This window comes from Scardinius erythrophthalmus, assembly GCF_964197995.2.
Source record: "Scardinius erythrophthalmus genome assembly, chromosome: 23".
Taxonomy (NCBI): Eukaryota; Metazoa; Chordata; class Actinopteri; order Cypriniformes; family Leuciscidae; genus Scardinius; species Scardinius erythrophthalmus.
In genome coordinates this window covers 5,387,845-5,404,841 of record NC_138243.1, presented here as the reverse complement: position 1 = coordinate 5,404,841, position 16,997 = coordinate 5,387,845, and positions in this window count along the sequence as shown.

Sequence of the window (16,997 nt, the reverse complement as noted above, 5' to 3'; positions counted from 1 at the left end):
TGCACTTAAAGAAGATTAAAGAAAATAATCCAACGCCGTGGTACAACGAGCACACTCAGGCACTTAAGAGAGAAGCCAGAAAAATGGAGCGCCACTGGAAGAAAACAAAACTAGGGGTATTTCGCATTTCATGGAAAGAGAGTTCGATTGCATACAGAGAGGCCTTAAAAGCTGCTAGATCTGCTTATTTTTCAACCCTATTAGAAGAAAATAAACAAAACCCTAGATATTTATTTGAAACAGTGCCGAAACTAACGAAAAAGAAAGCTTCAAGCCCAGAAATTTCCAAGCAACACAGCAGTAATGACTTTATGAACTTCTTCACTTATAAGATTGATAATATCAGGGACAAAATTATAACTATGCAACCGTCTACTACAGTATCGCATCAGGGAGTGCATTGTAGTCTCCGTAAGGAAAAATTAAATTAATTTATTGCTATAGGAGAGGAAGAATTCGCTAAACTCATTAAATCATCTAAACCGACAACATGTATGTTAGACCCTATACTGACTAAGCTATTAAGAGGGCTGCTTCCAGAGGTCATAGATCCTCTTCTTACTATCATCAATTCATCTTTGTTTCTAGGATACGTACCAAAAACCTTTAAGCTGGCTATGATTAAACCGCTTGTTAAAAAAATGCAACTTGATCCTACAGAATCAGTCACTTACAGGCCGATCTCGAATCTACCCTTTCTGTCAAAGATACTAGAAAAGACAGTATCTTCACAACTATTTTCCTTTTTAGAAAGAAATGATATCTGCAAGGATTTTCAGTCAGGATTTAGACCGTACCACAGCACCGAGACAGCTCCCATTAGAGTCACAAATGATTTGCTCTTATCATCCGATCGTGGTTGTATCTCTCTATTAGTGTTACTCGACCTTAGTGCTGCATTTGACACTATTGACCACAACATTCTTTTAAATAGACTCGAAAATTATGTTGGCATTAGTGGAATTGCATTAGCATGGTTTAAATCATACTTATCTGACCGTTATCAGTTTGTATCAGTAAATGAAGAGATGTCTTATCGATCACAAGTTCAGTATGGCGTACTAGGACCCACTGCTGTTCACTCTGTACATGCTACCATTAGGAGATATCATTAGGAAGCATGGAATTAGCTTTCACTGTTATGCCGATGATGCTCAGCTCTTTATTTCCTCACAACCTAACAAAAACTACCATTTCACAAAATTAACGGAATGCATAGCTGATATAAAAAAAATTGGATGACTAGTAATTTCCTTCTACTAAATTCTGAAAAAACAGAGATTCTGATTATTGGACAAAAAACGTCCTTACGTAATAATCTAGAATACTGTCCAACACTTGATGGCTGCTCTGTCAAGTCTTCGTCGTCGGTTAGGAACCTGGGTGTGCTCTTTGATACCAATCTTTCATTTGAAAGTCACGTGTCTAGTATCTGTAAAACTGCATTTTTCCATCTTAAAAATATATCTAAATTACGCCATATGCTCTCATTGACAAATGCGGAACAATTAGTTCATGTGTTCATGACCTCAAGGCTAGATTATTGTAATGCTCTAATGGGTGGTTGCCCTGCACGCTTAATAAACAAACTACAGCTAGTTCAAAACGCAGCAGCTCGAGTTCTTACCAGAACCAGGAAGTATGACCATATTAGCCCAGTTCTGTCAACACTGCATTGGCTCCCTATTAAACATCGTATACATTTTTAAATATTGCTGATTACTTACAAAGCACTAAATGGTTTAGCTCCGCAGTACTTGAGCGAGCTCTTAACGCATTATAGTCCTTCACGTCTATTGCGATCTCAAAATTCCGGCCAGTTGATAATACCTAGAATATCAAAATCGACTGCTGGCGGTAGATCCTTCTCCTATTTAGCACCAAAACTTAGGAACAGTCTTCCTACCATTGTCCGGGAAGCAGACACACTCTGTCAGTTCAAAACTAGACTAAAAACACATCTCTTTGACCTAGCATACACATAACACATTATAGACTTCTATAATTTAATGTTAGGCTGTATAGATCAGGTCAGCCTGAACCGGGAACACTTCCCATAAATCCTGATGTACTCGTTACATCATAAGAAGAATGTGGCATTTTAGTGTTTTTGTTTATCTGATGAAGGATCTGCGCCTGGACCCAATGTCATAGCGGGGTGATAAAGTGCCAACTAGTTTCTCCATATGGAGGATCCCTTTACCACTCTACAGATAAAGCGTTGTCGGGAAAATTCGGTTCGCGTATCTACCCCGAAGTGATACAATTCTGTATCAAAATGTTAAGGCCAGACAAGTAGTTTTTTAAGGCTTGGTTTGTAGGGAATTAAAGACCTGCGCACATGTATTCAAACGCGCATACCAATAGACTGAACTCGTAATACGCATGTGCTCGCCATCAGCGTTCTCTCAGGTTTCGTGTTTAAAGTCTGTGTAGAGTTTCCTGTTAAAACAGTGTCATGTTAGTGGCCACTAAGTTAATAACTAATGATCGTTGCGACCGAAGTGAATCAATCAAATTACCTTTAGCTGGAAAATAACTATATTTAAGAACTGCTATAAAGCCAAAACAATCTCTGCTACTTTAACCCTCTGGAGTCTGAGCGGTTTTCTGGGCCCTTGAGATGTTCTGACATGCCCTGACATTTGTGCTTTTTTCAGTTGCTTATAAACATATTAATGGCAAAGGTGTAAATTCACTCTATAAAGCACAAACAGGGCTACCATAATATGTGAGCCATGTGTATGTACATGTTTTCATTTTTGAGAGAATAATGTTTATGCGTGGTTATTGAAAAAAATAAAAAATACAATTTCTGAAATAAGGCCACAAAACACATAGTAAATATGTGTCAATAAGACTTTTGACCAATGGATGTCGTCGCCTATAGTTCTCTTACAAGAGTCCTCTCGTACTGCGTTTTATCAAAACGCTACGGGAAAAGTCTCTTTTCACGAAACACTGAAGCAAAAAATTATCCTTTAATTTTCATATATGTAAAACGCGTTGCGGCAGCAGCAGACAGCTATGGCGAGACGGCTTGCTCGCTCATTGGCTGCTCTGCGGCAACTGCTTAAGCCTATCGAGCGAGGCTTGAGATGGCATCAGGCCAATGAGGGCGCTTCGCGCCCTCCTCGCCACTTCCCGCCGAAACGGGCGTGGCTTACCTCTATAAAAGGAGCTCGAGAAGGCTGACTCACTTGATTTTAATCTCTTCAGCGAAGCGCACGCATCGCTGGATCACGGAAGCAAGCGTCGTTCGAAGCAAGCACTTCAGCGGGACGAGCCCTCGAAGCCGCTGGCCAACGCCGCCTTCTACAGCCGTACCTGCTGCGCTTTCCGACGCCTATATCCTTTATTGCTATATTGCTCTGTTTTCTGTGTGTGTGTGTGTGTGTTCGCTGCAACACTCACCACTAAAAGAGCTGTGTCTTTTTCAAGACGCCTTCTCATGCAGCGCTCGCGCTCGCTGACGGCGAAATGCCCTTACTCCGAGCCAATTGCCTACGGTGACTCTGAGGACTCGCCAGGCATCCTTCCGAGGCTGCCCTTCCTGGAAGCGGACGGCGGGATTAGTTTTTCTTTACGTTACAAGAAAAGCTACCCTGCCTCCGCGCGCGTCATTCACCGGCGAAGGAGAAAAGAGTGTTCTCAGTCCCACCATTGGTCGGTCTCACCTCTTTTCTCTCATATTTCTCAGTTCCCTGTTCGGCGACTGGAAATATTATTGCAGCAAGTGAGTCTGTTATAGCACGCTTGCCTGCCAGCAAACGCCGAAGAATACATGTTGACGCCGCCTTTGCCGCCAATGCTTCACTCTGTCAGTCCCCTGAAGGCGACTGCAGAGATGCATTTTGCAGCCAGCGAGCGCGTAGTACCCGCTTGCCTGCAACCGAACACCGTTTCTACGGTTCCCGTGCGTCACTGGCGAAAGGAGAATGGAGTGTTTTCAGCCCCGCTGAAACTGGGCGATATCCACTCTTCTCACATTCTAAGCCTACATCCCCCTGTGGCTCAGTGGCGGAGTTATAGGTTTTCCGCATGGGAGACCGGAGTTCTAATCCCGGTCTAGCGGCATATATATTTTTATGCCGCCAATGCTTCGCTCTGTCAGTCCCCTGAAGGCGACTTCGGAGATGCATTTTGCAGCCAGCGAGCGCGTAGTACCCGCTTGCCTGCAACCGAACGCCGTTTCTACGGTTCCCGTGCGTCACTGGCGAAAGGGGAATGGAGTGTTTTCAGCCCCGCTGAAACCGGGCGATATCCACTCTTCTCACATTCTGGCATATTTCAGGCGTCTGAAAATGTTAGTATTGCATGTCGTGCTTACTCGCATGCCTGCAAGCAAACGCCAGTGTGGATAATACTCGCGCTGACTTTGTCTATGTATCTTCACTGTGGTCCAGTGGTAGATTATTAGACTCTCGCGCGGGGGATCCGAGTTCGAATCCCGGGTCTGCCGGCAGAAAATATTTTGCCGCCGAATGCAAATCACTCTGTTTGTTCCCCGAGAGGCAACTGCAGAAGTGTTTGTTTTCGCAGCCCACGAGCACGTGGTACATGCCTGCAAGCAAACGCCAGTGTGGATAATACTCGCGCTGACTTTGTCTATGTATCTTCACTGTGGTCCAGTGGTAGATTATTAGGCTCTCGCGCAGAGGATCCGAGTTCGAATCCCGGGTCTGCCGGCAGAAAATATTTATGCCGCCGAATGCAAATCACTCTGTTTGTTCCCCGAGAGGCAACTGCAGAAGTGTTTGTTTTGCAGCCCACGAGCGAAGTCCCGGCCACGGCCGATGATGCTATATGTGTACAGAAGATGCCCACTGCTTGTGCCCATCCCTACACATTAGCACAGCCCTTCACACAGGGCCCGCGCTCATATATTCGACTCGGGTCGATCACGCACACAACATAGTGAACGTGCCCACTGCCTAGTGCCCACAAATACTATGTTCTGCATGCCTTGTGGTTTCTGTAAAGACGAAACCTGTGCATTCACACTGCTCAGGCAGACAGTGCACTCATTGCAGTAATTGTGCCCGCTCTCCCGCGCCCACACTTACTAACGGTCATTATATGTCCTACGGGACTCGCCCAGCCCTCCCTTGCTCGGTTAAACACCGCAGCGGGGTCGAGCGCAGGCATTCTGCCCGGCCACGGCCGATGGTGCTATAAATGTAGTCTCGATGCCCACTCCTCAGTGCCCATCACTACACATAAGCACAGCCCTACACTTAGGGCTCGCGCACATAAAATCGACTCAGGTCGATTGTGCTTCCAACATAGTGAGAGTGCCCGCTTCCCAGTGCCCACGAACACTATGTCTAACAGATCACAGGCTCTCTGTAAAAACGAGACCTGTGAGCGCGCGCTCTGCTCAGGCAGACACCGCGCCCAAAGCAGTAAATGTGCCCGCTCCCAGCCCACATCTACTCGCTCACATGAGTCCTATGAGACTTTCTCAGTCCTCCCTCACTCAGCTAAGCACTGTAGTAAGGTCGAGGACGAGCGTTCCGCCCGCTGTATTAAGCGCGCGCCCCGCCTCAAATGCCACAGGCATAACGCCTATGTTTTTATCCCCCGAAGCGCCTCTGTCGCACGGCGAACAGAGCGCGCTCCGTATCCAGCCCCTAGCCAGCCATGCAGAAGCATGGGCAGCGCTTCCAGGGGTTTCGGACTGGGTGCTAGGCATTATAAAGAGAGGCTTCTCGCTACAGTTTTGTCGACGCCCTCCCCGCTTCACAGCGCGCGTCGGAACTACGGTTTCGTTGGAAGTAGCTCACCTACTTCGAGCCGAAATATCAAAACTGATAAGCAAAGGGGCGATAGAGCGCGTTCCCCCAGCTCTAAGCGAAGGGGGACTATACAGCAGATACTTTCTAGTCCCCAAAAAGGACGGCGGTATCAGACCCATACTGGATCTAAGACGGCTGAACAGAGTATTATTGAAACGCAGTTTCAAAATGCTCACAACCAGCAAAATTCTCGCGCATGTTCGCCGAGAAGACTGGTTCATGTCGATAGATCTGAAGGACGCGTATTTTCAAATACAGATAGCGTCACACCACAGGCGATACTTGAGATTCGCCTTCGGGGGTCAGACATACCAGTATACAGTCCTGCCATTCGGCTTGTCCCTAGCACCTCGTACATTTACGAAATGCAGGGACGCAGCGCTCGCTCCTCTCAGACTCAGAGGCATGCGAGTGCTGAACTATTTGGACGACTGGTTGATCCTAGCTCAATCACGATCACAGCTCGTGGAGCACAGAACCATTTTACTCGATCACCTCGAGAATCTTGGTATCACAGTCAACTGGACAAAGAGTTCATTGAACCCCAGTCAAACGATTTTGTTTCTGGGCGTCGTTCTGGACTCACAGTCTATGACAGCGCGGCTGTCACCACAGCGCGTGTTGATCATTCAGCGCGCGGCGAGGTCTTTCCGCCGCGGCGCTGTCACCCCGCTCAGGAAGTTTCAAAAGATGCTGGGTCTCATGGCTTCAGCATCGTCAGTTCTCCGGCTGGGCCTGCTCCGCATGTGCCCGCTGCAGTTCTGGTTGAAAACGCGGGTACCGCGCAGAGCGTGGGCGACCGGTCGATTACGCCTCAAGGTCGATCAGAGCTGTGTTTCAGCCCTGGCGCCTTGGACGGCGGACGACTGGTACCAATCAGGAGTAAGCCTGGGGACTTCCTCGAGAGTGAGGATGGTGTCGACAGACGCATCCACCTCGGGATGGGGAGCTCTGCTCGAGGGCAGACCGTTCTTCGGCCTGTGGTCGGAACGAGAAAAGCTCCAACACATAAACTGCCTAGAAATGCTGGCAGTGCACAACGCGATGACGCGTTTTTGTCCCCACATCAAGGACGAACACGTCATAGTCCGTTCGGACAACATGGCTGTGGTGTCCTACATAAATCGCCAGGGCGGTCTGAAGTCCATATCCCTGTACAGGCTGGCGAAACGCCTCCTATTATGGGCTCAGCACAACTTACGCTCGCTGAGAGCAGTGCATGTACCTGGGCTTCAGAATGTGGGCCCAGACAGACTGTCCAGGAACAATGTTCCCCCGGGCGAATGGTCTCTACACCCACAAACAGTCCGGCTGTTGTGGGAGAGATTAGGCAGAGCGGAGGTGGACCTTTTCGCGTCCCGCGAAAACGCGCACTGCCCCGCGTTCTTTTCAAAGACCGACAGCGCGCTGTCCCGAAGGTGGCCGCGCTGCCCGTTATATGTTTTTCCCCCCTTCTCCCTCCTGCCACAGGTGCTGGAACGGGTCAGGGAAACGAAATGCCCAGTCCTGCTTGTAGCTCCGTTCTGGGAGAACCAGATATGGTTCCCAGTTCTGATGCAGTTGACAGATATCGATCCATGGCCACTGCCGTTGAGGAGAGATCTCCTCTCGCAGGCCGGGGGCTCGATTTGGCACCCACACCCGGAACTGTGGTCCCTTCATGTGTGGGTGCTCAACGGATACCCGTTGGTCTCACAGAGGGAGTCGTGAATACCATCACTCAGGCTAGAGCGCCGTCGACACGGCGGCTTTATGCTTCGAAGTGGTCGGTTTTCTCCGGCTGGTGTACAGCTCGGAGCATTTCACCCCTCGAATGTGAGGTAACGGAGGTTTTCTCCTTCCTACAAGAGCTGTTGGATAAGGGCAGATCCCCTTCCACGCTCAAAGTGTATGTGGCGGCTATTTCAGCGTTCTTTGGTTCAACGCTGGGTCAGTCGCTGGGAAGGAATGATTTAGTCATCCGCTTCCTCAGGGGAGCTAGGAGACTGAATCCGCCCAGACCTCCTTCAGTTCCTTTGTGGGACCTTTCTACGGTCCTGGCGGCCATGAAAGGTGCCCCTTTCGAGCCTATCCAGTCTATTAGCCTCAAACACTTGTCTTTCAAAACAGTGTTTTTGATGGCTCTCGCTTCAGTGAAGCGCATAGGCGACCTGCACGCGCTCTCTGTGAGCCCGGCGTGCTTGGAGTTTGGTCCTAATGACTCTAAAGTCATACTCAAACCTAAGCACGGCTATGTGCCGAAATCCCTCAACACGCCTTTTCGGGCTCAGGTCATTTCCCTGGCTGCCCTGCCGGCATCGAGTGAGGAAGGGGACTCCAGTTTTCTTTGCCCTGTTAGGGCTTTAAGAGCTTATATGTCCCGCTCTGCTGTCTTCAGACAGACAGAGCAGCTCTTTGTCTCGTTCAGTGGACGTTCCAAAGGAATGGCTGTTTCGAAACAAAGTCTATCCAGATGGATAGTTGACGCCATAGCGCTGGCGTATACTGCCAAGGGCATTCCATGCCCGTTGGGAGTCAGAGCGCACTCTACGAGAAGCGTTGCTTCTTCGTGGGCTTGGTCCAGCGGGATTTCCTTACAGGATATATGTACGGCGGCAGGCTGGGCCTCGCCGTCTACATTTATCAGGTTTTATAACCTAGAGGTTCCCGCCTTGCAGGCTAAGCTTTTGTCGGTGTAATCCGTTCAGCCGTCTAGTCAGACCGCTGAAACTCATGCGCTATGCGCTACCGACTATCTTGGGCAGAACTGTGTAAGACCCACATTTTCCGCATTAGTTCAGGTTCCCTACCCTGTCTATGTGATGTTATACTTGCGTCTGTGGACATGTCTATTCTACGACGCTACAGTTTAGGGAATTAAGGCTCCCACCCTTATTCCCTGACTCTGTGTGTGTCAATCTGGTGATTATGCACTGTATGCCTGAAATAGCTTCCGGTGATCAGTGTTTTTTATCCCAGCACGCACGGCGTTTTGCAAGGGGTTCCCGTAGCGTTTTGATAAAACGCAGTACGAGAGGACTCTCGTAAGAGAACGTACTCGGTTACTAACGTAACCTCGGTTCTCTCTAGAAGAGGGAACGAGTACTGCGTTCTCTGCCGTGCGTACGGTTCACTCTGGTTCGCTTCGGCGATCAAAATCAAGTGAGTCAGCCTTCTCGAGCTCCTTTTATAGAGGTAAGCCACGCCCGTTTCGGCGGGAAGTGGCGAGGAGGGCGCGAAGCGCCCTCATTGGCTTGATGCCATCTCAGGCCTCGCTCGATAGGCTTAAGCAGTTGCCGCAGAGCAGCCAATGAGCGAGCAAGCCGTCTCGCCATAGCTGTCTGCTGCTGCCGCAACGCGTTTTACATATATGAAAATTAAAGGATAATTTTTTGCTTCAGTGTTTCGTGAAAAGAGACTTTTCCCGTAGCATTTGATAAAACGCAGTACTCGTTCCCTCTTCTAGAGAGAACCGAGGTTACGTTAGTAACCGAGTACGTTTTTTCTTCAAAATTATGTGAAAATAGTCTTGCTTTATCGTTCAAATAAAACCATACATTGATTTAAATTGATGTAAAACAGGTTTTGCTTGGAAAGCCAATATGCGAGGGGGCGTGAACGAGGAGTGGTTTTCACCTGAATTACCACCCACTCTGCATAATGACTCTGTATAATGATGAGCCATTCACACAGGTGTGAAACTGGCTGAGCCACAATGCTTGGACAAAATATATTTAGAAGAAGACTTATATTGACCATTTAAGATTTTGCTTACATCTATCTTGTACATATGTTGTGCTATTTTATTAAAAAGGTTACAATTACAACAATAATTACAATTTCAACAATATTTCAAGTGTACTCTTTCTTTGTAAAAAAAAAGAAAGATTATAGGCCTACATTTTATCTATGTATTCATTACTTTGAATATAGCCAACATTGGAAAAGCTAACATCTTAGTTGATGACTTTATTTTTGACAAAAATATTAGGCTATTTTATATATAGAAATTGCTAAACAAAAGCTTATTTGACGAGGCAGTATATTCTACAGTAAAAACAGTACCCAAATCTACTAAGCAAAATGTTGTCTTTCATATTTCGCCTGACTGTAAAGTTGTTTTCATGAAATATTAGGGCATATAAATGTTAATTTGCAGTTTACGTTGCTTATACAAATAGCCAACATTTTATTTCAACATATTTCAGTCGATTTTTACTCATCTCAGTATAGCAATACAGTTTGCTAAAACATCATCATTCGTTGACGATAGGCTTATTTACTTTAAATCCAGGAAAGTTGTTAATGAAAAAATTATTAAAATTAAGATACAATTGATACAAAACGAAATTCGTTTTAAAGAAAGGATTTGTACTTTTTGTTTTGAGGTCTCTGTGAAAGTTTGAAAGTCTTTTAGTGTTTTTTTTAGAGCTCGCGTCCATAATGGAGAAAAAACAGAGCGCATGCCGTTCATTCGTCAATAAACAGAAACCCGAGAAGGAAAAACTTACTAGTATTCCTCAGCTCGTATTCCTCATATTCCTCATTATTCCTCACAGCGCTGCAAGACGGTGTAAGCAAGTAATGTTCTGAATAAACTTGTGTTTTGGTTTTCTCGAGCTGATGGGGGCGTTCACAGGATTGCGCGGATTACCTCAGCCATTTGCGTTTGAATAGCGTGCGCTCTCCGTGGGCGGAGTCACATTACATTTGAATTAGCTCTAATTAGGTCGACTGGAATCGCTCTCTTTTAATACAGATTTCACAAGATGAGAATATTTGTTTTTTATATAAATTACTTCATTTAAAAGAAGAGATTTCAAGCTTCATAAAGACATATATCACGTGTATGTGTGAGAAGTATTCACTGAGTTATGGTTCATTTTCGGACGCGTTTCAGAATGGACTACACGGACAGAGAGAAGGCAGAACTCGCTTCGTGTTTATTTTTCTTTAATTGTCGAAAAGCACAACACTATGTTTTTATTGTGAGTATACACAAAAATAATACACATTTAACAGAATCGATTGATGTATAGAACTCCTATGGAAAATCAAAGTCAACAGAGTATTCATGAGTTTCTTTTACACTGATAAAAAAAAAAGCGAGCTGGTATCGCCGGCGATACCGTCGACCTCAGGGGGTTAAACTATCCTTGTATCTCTGTAAAGCTGCTTTGGAACAATCTACATTGTTAAAAGCGCTATATAAATGAAGATGACTTGACTGGACTTTGTTACTTAGGCCTTCTTTGCTTAAGATATATGTATAATATTTCTGATTATGGCATAGCTTTCTCCCCACCCAATTAGGCTAATAAAGTAATGACTAAAAAACACAAATGCTTGATCAAGGGCCCAGCCTGGGCCGAGGATAGTGGCGGGAAATATCGGCCCGACCCGGCCCGCGGGAGTCTCTGTGTGTTCCAGGTCCCTCCAGGATCAAGGAAACGCCGGACGCGGATCATGCTGAACCTGAGTCGGTGTGTGTGTGTGTGCCAAGCCAGGTCTAGAAGTTCTGGAGTCTCTGTGTGTCCCAGGTCCCTCCAGGATCAAGAGTTGCCGCCTGTGCCAGATCTCTCCAGTTTAGATGACAGTGAGTCATTATTATTTTGGTTCATGTTATTTCTGCCATCTGTTATTTTCTATGTTCTATTCTTCTTGTTATTACATCTGTCAGTACATCTTCTTGTTATTACAATTGTTACATCTGTCAGCTGCAGGTGCCAACATGTGCCAACTGATGGCAGCCTAGTCCCTCACAGTTTCCATAGACTCTGTTATTCCTGGACTTCATTTCCCAGAACCTTCGGCTCATTATTAGTTTCAGCTGTGTCTTGTTTCATTTGATCATCATCCCTGATTGCATCCACCTGTGTCTCTTTACCTTGTTTAACTCGCCCTATAATAGCCTGGTTTTCACATCCATTCTCACCCTCTGGATTTGTTTGTCTTTGTTTGGAATCTCTTCTCTACCTTCGTGTCTCAGAGCAGTTCGTTACAACAATACAGCACAGCCGGCCTGGAGTGATGCGTGCGAGTGGAGGAGACGCTGCGCTTGACGTGACGTATTGCATTTGGTATCTTTGTAGCCTAACTTGTGCAACTTTGAACACATTTGTTTGAGTTCATTATTCACATTTGAGTTCGATTGCTCCTGTCTGCCTCATTGCTTCTGCTGCTGTTTGTGTTGGTGTGCGTCTAAAAAGCTTTGTATATCTTCCCGTTTTGAATCATTATTTACCATCATTCCTTGTTGTTTATACTGCTAAATATAACATCACACATTAACCTGACATAGCTCGCTTCAAACTAAATCGTTATTGCTAGCACAACGCGGCAGTAATTCGCTAGCCTGGTAGTGTGCCATCCGCGTGCTCTTTTGTTTATTTATTTTTCTCGCTCGCGCCTTTTACGGGTCCATCAAACAACTTAGCTGAGTAGGATCAGTCAACAAACATGGTAAGTCATGTAATTTTCTCCTCTTATTGTTACTTGCACCTCATGCAACATGTTTAGCATATCCTTCTCTGACAGCGCAGGATTTACTTGTGATAAATGCAGGGAGATAGTAAAGCTGACGGGGAAGATTTCAGAACTAGAGACACGCATCAAAACTTTAATCGAGGATAGTAAGAATGCAAGGGCTTTAGATACTGCTTTTGATGCGACTAGCTTAGTGAACTCTGTACATTGTTCAGTTCCAGCTGAAGTAGAGCCCATGCAGCAGGGCAATTGGGTGACGGTGAGACGCTATTGTCGTGGGACAAAACACCGCTCTTCCATTCCGATAACAACATTAAACAGATTCTCCCCACTCAGTGAAACACCCACTGAGAATCCTGTTGATTGTGCCCTAGCTATTGGCGATTCTATTACACGGTACGGGAAAATAGAGACGCCAGCCACCAGTCACATGTGTTTGCCGGGAGCCAGAGCGCCTGACATCAAAGCAAATTTGAAAGTGCTGGCAAATGCAAATCATAAATTCTCTAAGATTATCATTCACGTCGGCAGAAATGATGTTCGACTCCGCCAGTCAGAGATCCCCAAAATTAATATTAAAGAGGTGTGTGAACTTGCAAGTACGATGTCAGGCACTGTAATTTGCTCTGGCTCCCTTCCTGTTCGCTGGAGTGATGAGATAGTCAGTAGATTGTGTTCACTCAATGGTTGGCTGTCGAGGTGGTGTCCGCAAAATAATACAGAATTCATAGACAATTGGAAAAGTTTTTGGGGCAGACCTGACCTGTTGAAAAGAGATGGTATTTGTCCCTCCTGGGATGGTGCTGCTCTTCTCTCTATTCATTTGGCTTATAGTCTTAGAGATAAAACATGACAATCTGGGGCTCAGGTCAGGAAGCAGACAGACTGGCTAAACCGACCGTCACCATAAAGATTTATCAAAGAATTTGCTGACTTTCTATCAGAGTTAGTATTGGCTGCAGATAAAGTACTAATTGTTGGTGATTTTAATATACATATAGATAATGAAAAAGATGAATTGGAATTGGCATTTAAGCAGCAGAGCGATGACATCTCAGATCATTATCTAGTCTCGTGTAAATTACATTTAGCCAAGGCTGCAAAGCAGACTGCGTGGTACAAATATGTGAGACCTATCACTTCTGCCACTAAAGATTGCTTTATTAATAAGCTTCCTAATCAGTTTAATCATGTCAGCATCCCGGATAGCTTAGAAGAACTCGATATTGCAACAGAAACTTTTAACTCTCTTTTTCAGCACTTTAGACACAGTTGCTCCGTTGTACTTAAAGAAGATTAAAGAAAATAGTCCAACGCCGTGGTACAACGAGCACACTCAGGCACTTAAGAGAGAAGCCAGAAAAATGGAGCGCAACTGGAAGAAAACAAAACTAGGGGTATTTCGCATTTAATGGAAAGAGAGCTCGATTGCTTACAGAGAGGCCTTAAAGCAGCACTAGGTAACTTTTCAACCTTCATAATTTATTTCCAAGACTCTTGTGATGATGGTGCATCGACTTACAATAGGTTGAATGACATGTCTGCCATAGCCTGACGGGGTCTGTATCATTTTTAAACGTACTTTTAAATTTCGGGTAGTGTGGGAATATGTTTAATTTATGTTCATGTGAGGCATAGATGATGACAGTTTAATTTATGTTCATGTGAGTTGACAGTTCAAAGAAGATTAAGTCAAGCAACCCAGTCATCGGACATTAACCTTTGTATCTGTGTACACCTCCTGAACAGTGACATGACTCCAAGTTTTGTCTATTATCATGTGAAGGTATGGGTGATGCTATCAGGCTGATTGGATCAGCATCAGGCTGATTGGATCATTTGAATGATAGTGTTATGCTTATTCTTGATTGAATCAAGAATCATCCCTCTGCTTTGTTTGACTTGTCTCCACCCCCCAAAAGTCCCTCCTCCTAAAATGCCTATAAGACACCATGTAAAGTTATGTTAGTTAGATCATGTTGGAAGTTTCTACAGCCGTGTACAGAGGAGTTCTCAATAAAGAATAACTTCCGTTGAACGCGATCCCAACTGTCTCCTGGTCTCTGCTTTGAAGAAAGAAAAACTTTACAACAGTAGTAACCAGAGAATAAAAAGAACTACAAAATTCGACTGCTTTACGGCATAGGCTACCTCACTTCCCTCAACACGTCCTCACATGCTGTTGGACTTGTAAGTAACGTTATATTGCTTATATTGTATATCACTCGGACAAGCTTTCACTCGTTAGTGTGAGCTAAAAAGCACCTGGCGTTCTTGTTGATGGATTAGTAGACATCTTCGAAGGCTAGCTGTACTTGTTCGATGTCCGACGATTTGTAACGCGTTGTGTTTATTCCCCAATCGAATGAGCATCAAACACAAGAATAAGCATCAAACAGAAACAACCCGCTTACGGGGTGTTCGAGGCGCACATACAATACAGACTGTGCCGAGTCAGTTAAACAGGGCGCGCGCAGCTCTTAAAGGGGACACACCTTATTGCCACTCGTTACAGCTTCCATCTGACTGAACAGGGACCGGTATACAGGGGGGAGGGGATCAGGCCGTGAGTGAAGAGACTGCTCTGCGTTAGTGGTATTTACGACAGTAACGTTAAATAAAAGTAGTCCACAGCGACTCTAGGGGTCGCTGTTTGACCAAAACGGAATTCTTACCTAGTGTGGCTTTAAAAGCTGCTAGATCTGCTTATTTTTCAACCCTATTAGAAGAAAATAAACAAAACCCTTGGTATTTATTTGAAACAGTGGCGAAACTAACGAAAAAGAAAGCTTCAAGCCCAGAAATTTCCAAGCAACACAGCAGTAATGACTTTATGAACTTCTTCACTTATAAAATTGATAATATCAGGGACAAAATTATAACTATGCAACCGTCTACTACAGTATCGCATCAGGGAGTGCATTGTAGTCTCCGTAAGGAAAAATTCAATTCATTTATTGCTGTAGGAGAGGAAGAATTCGCTAAACTCATTAAATCATCTAAACCGACAACATGTATGTTAGACCCTATACTGACTAAGCTATTAAGAGGGCTGCTTCCAGAGGTCATAGATCCTCTTCTTACTATCATCAATTCATCTTTGTTTCTAGGATACGTACCAAAAACCTTTAAGCTGGCTATGATTAAACCGCTTGTTAAAAAAAACGCAACTTGATCCTACAGAATCAGTCAATTACAGGCCGATCTCGAATCTACCCTTTCTGTCAAAGATACTAGAAAAGACAGTATCTTCACAACTATTTTTCTTTTTAGAAAGAAATGATATCTGCAAGGATTTTCAGTGCAGGATTTAGACCGTACCACAGTACCGAGACAGCTCCCATTAGAGTCACAAATGATTTGCTCTTATCATCCAATCGTGGTTGTATCTCTCTATTAGTGTTACTCGATCTTAGTGCTGCATTTGACACTATTGACCACAACATTCTTTTAAATAGACTCGAAAATTATGTTGGCATTAGTGGAATTGCATTAACATGGTTTAAATCATACTTATCTGACCGTTATCAGTTTGTATCAGTAAATGAAGAGATGTCTTATCGATCACAAGTTCAGTATGGCGTACTAGGACCCACTGCTGTACACTCTGTACATGCTACCATTAGGAGATATCATTAGGAAGCATGGAATTAGCTTTCACTGTTATGCCGATGATGCTCAGCTCTTTATTTCCTCACAACCTAACAAAAACTACCATTTCACAAAATTAACGGAATGCATAGCTGATATAAAAAAAATTGGATGACTAGTAATTTCCTTCTACTAAATTCTGAAAAAACTGAGATTCTGATTATTGGACAAAAAACGTCCTTACGTAATAATCTAGAATACTGTCCAACACTTGATGGCTGCTCTGTCAAGTCTTCGTCGTCGGTTAGGAACCTGGGTGTGCTCTTTGATACCAATCTTTCATTTGAAAGTCACGTGTCTAGTATCTGTAAAACTGCATTTTTCCATCTTAAAAATATATCTAAATTACGCCATATGCTCTCATTGACAAATGCGGAACAATTAGTTCATGTGTTCATGACCTCAAGGCTAGATTATTGTAATGCTCTAATGGGTGGTTGCCCTGCACGCTTAATAAACAAACTACAGCTAGTTCAAAACGCAGCAGCTCGAGTTCTTACCAGAACCAGGAAGTATGACCATATTAGCCCAGTTCTGTCAACACTGCATTGGCTCCCTATTAAACATCGTATACATTTTTAAATATTGCTGATTACTTACAAAGCACTAAATGGTTTAGCTCCGCAGTACTTGAGCGAGCTCTTAACGCATTATAGTCCTTCACGTCTATTGCGATCTCAAAATTCCGGCCAGTTGATAATACCTAGAATATCAAAATCGACTGCTGGCGGTAGATCCTTCTCCTATTTAGCACCAAAACTTAGGAACAGTCTTCCTACCACTGTCCGGGAAGCAGACACACTCTGTCAGTTCAAAACTAGACTAAAACACATCTCTTTGACCTAGCATACACATAACACATTATAGAGTTCTATAATTTAATGTTAGGCTGTATAGATCAGGTCAGCCTGAACCGGGAACACTTCCCATAAATCCTGATGTACTCGTTACATCATAAGAAGAATGTGGCATTTTAGTGTTTTTGTTTATCTGATGAAGGATCTGCGCCTGGACCCAATGTCATGGCGGGGTGATAAAGTGCCAACTAGTTTCTCCATATGGAGGATCCCTTTACCACTCTAC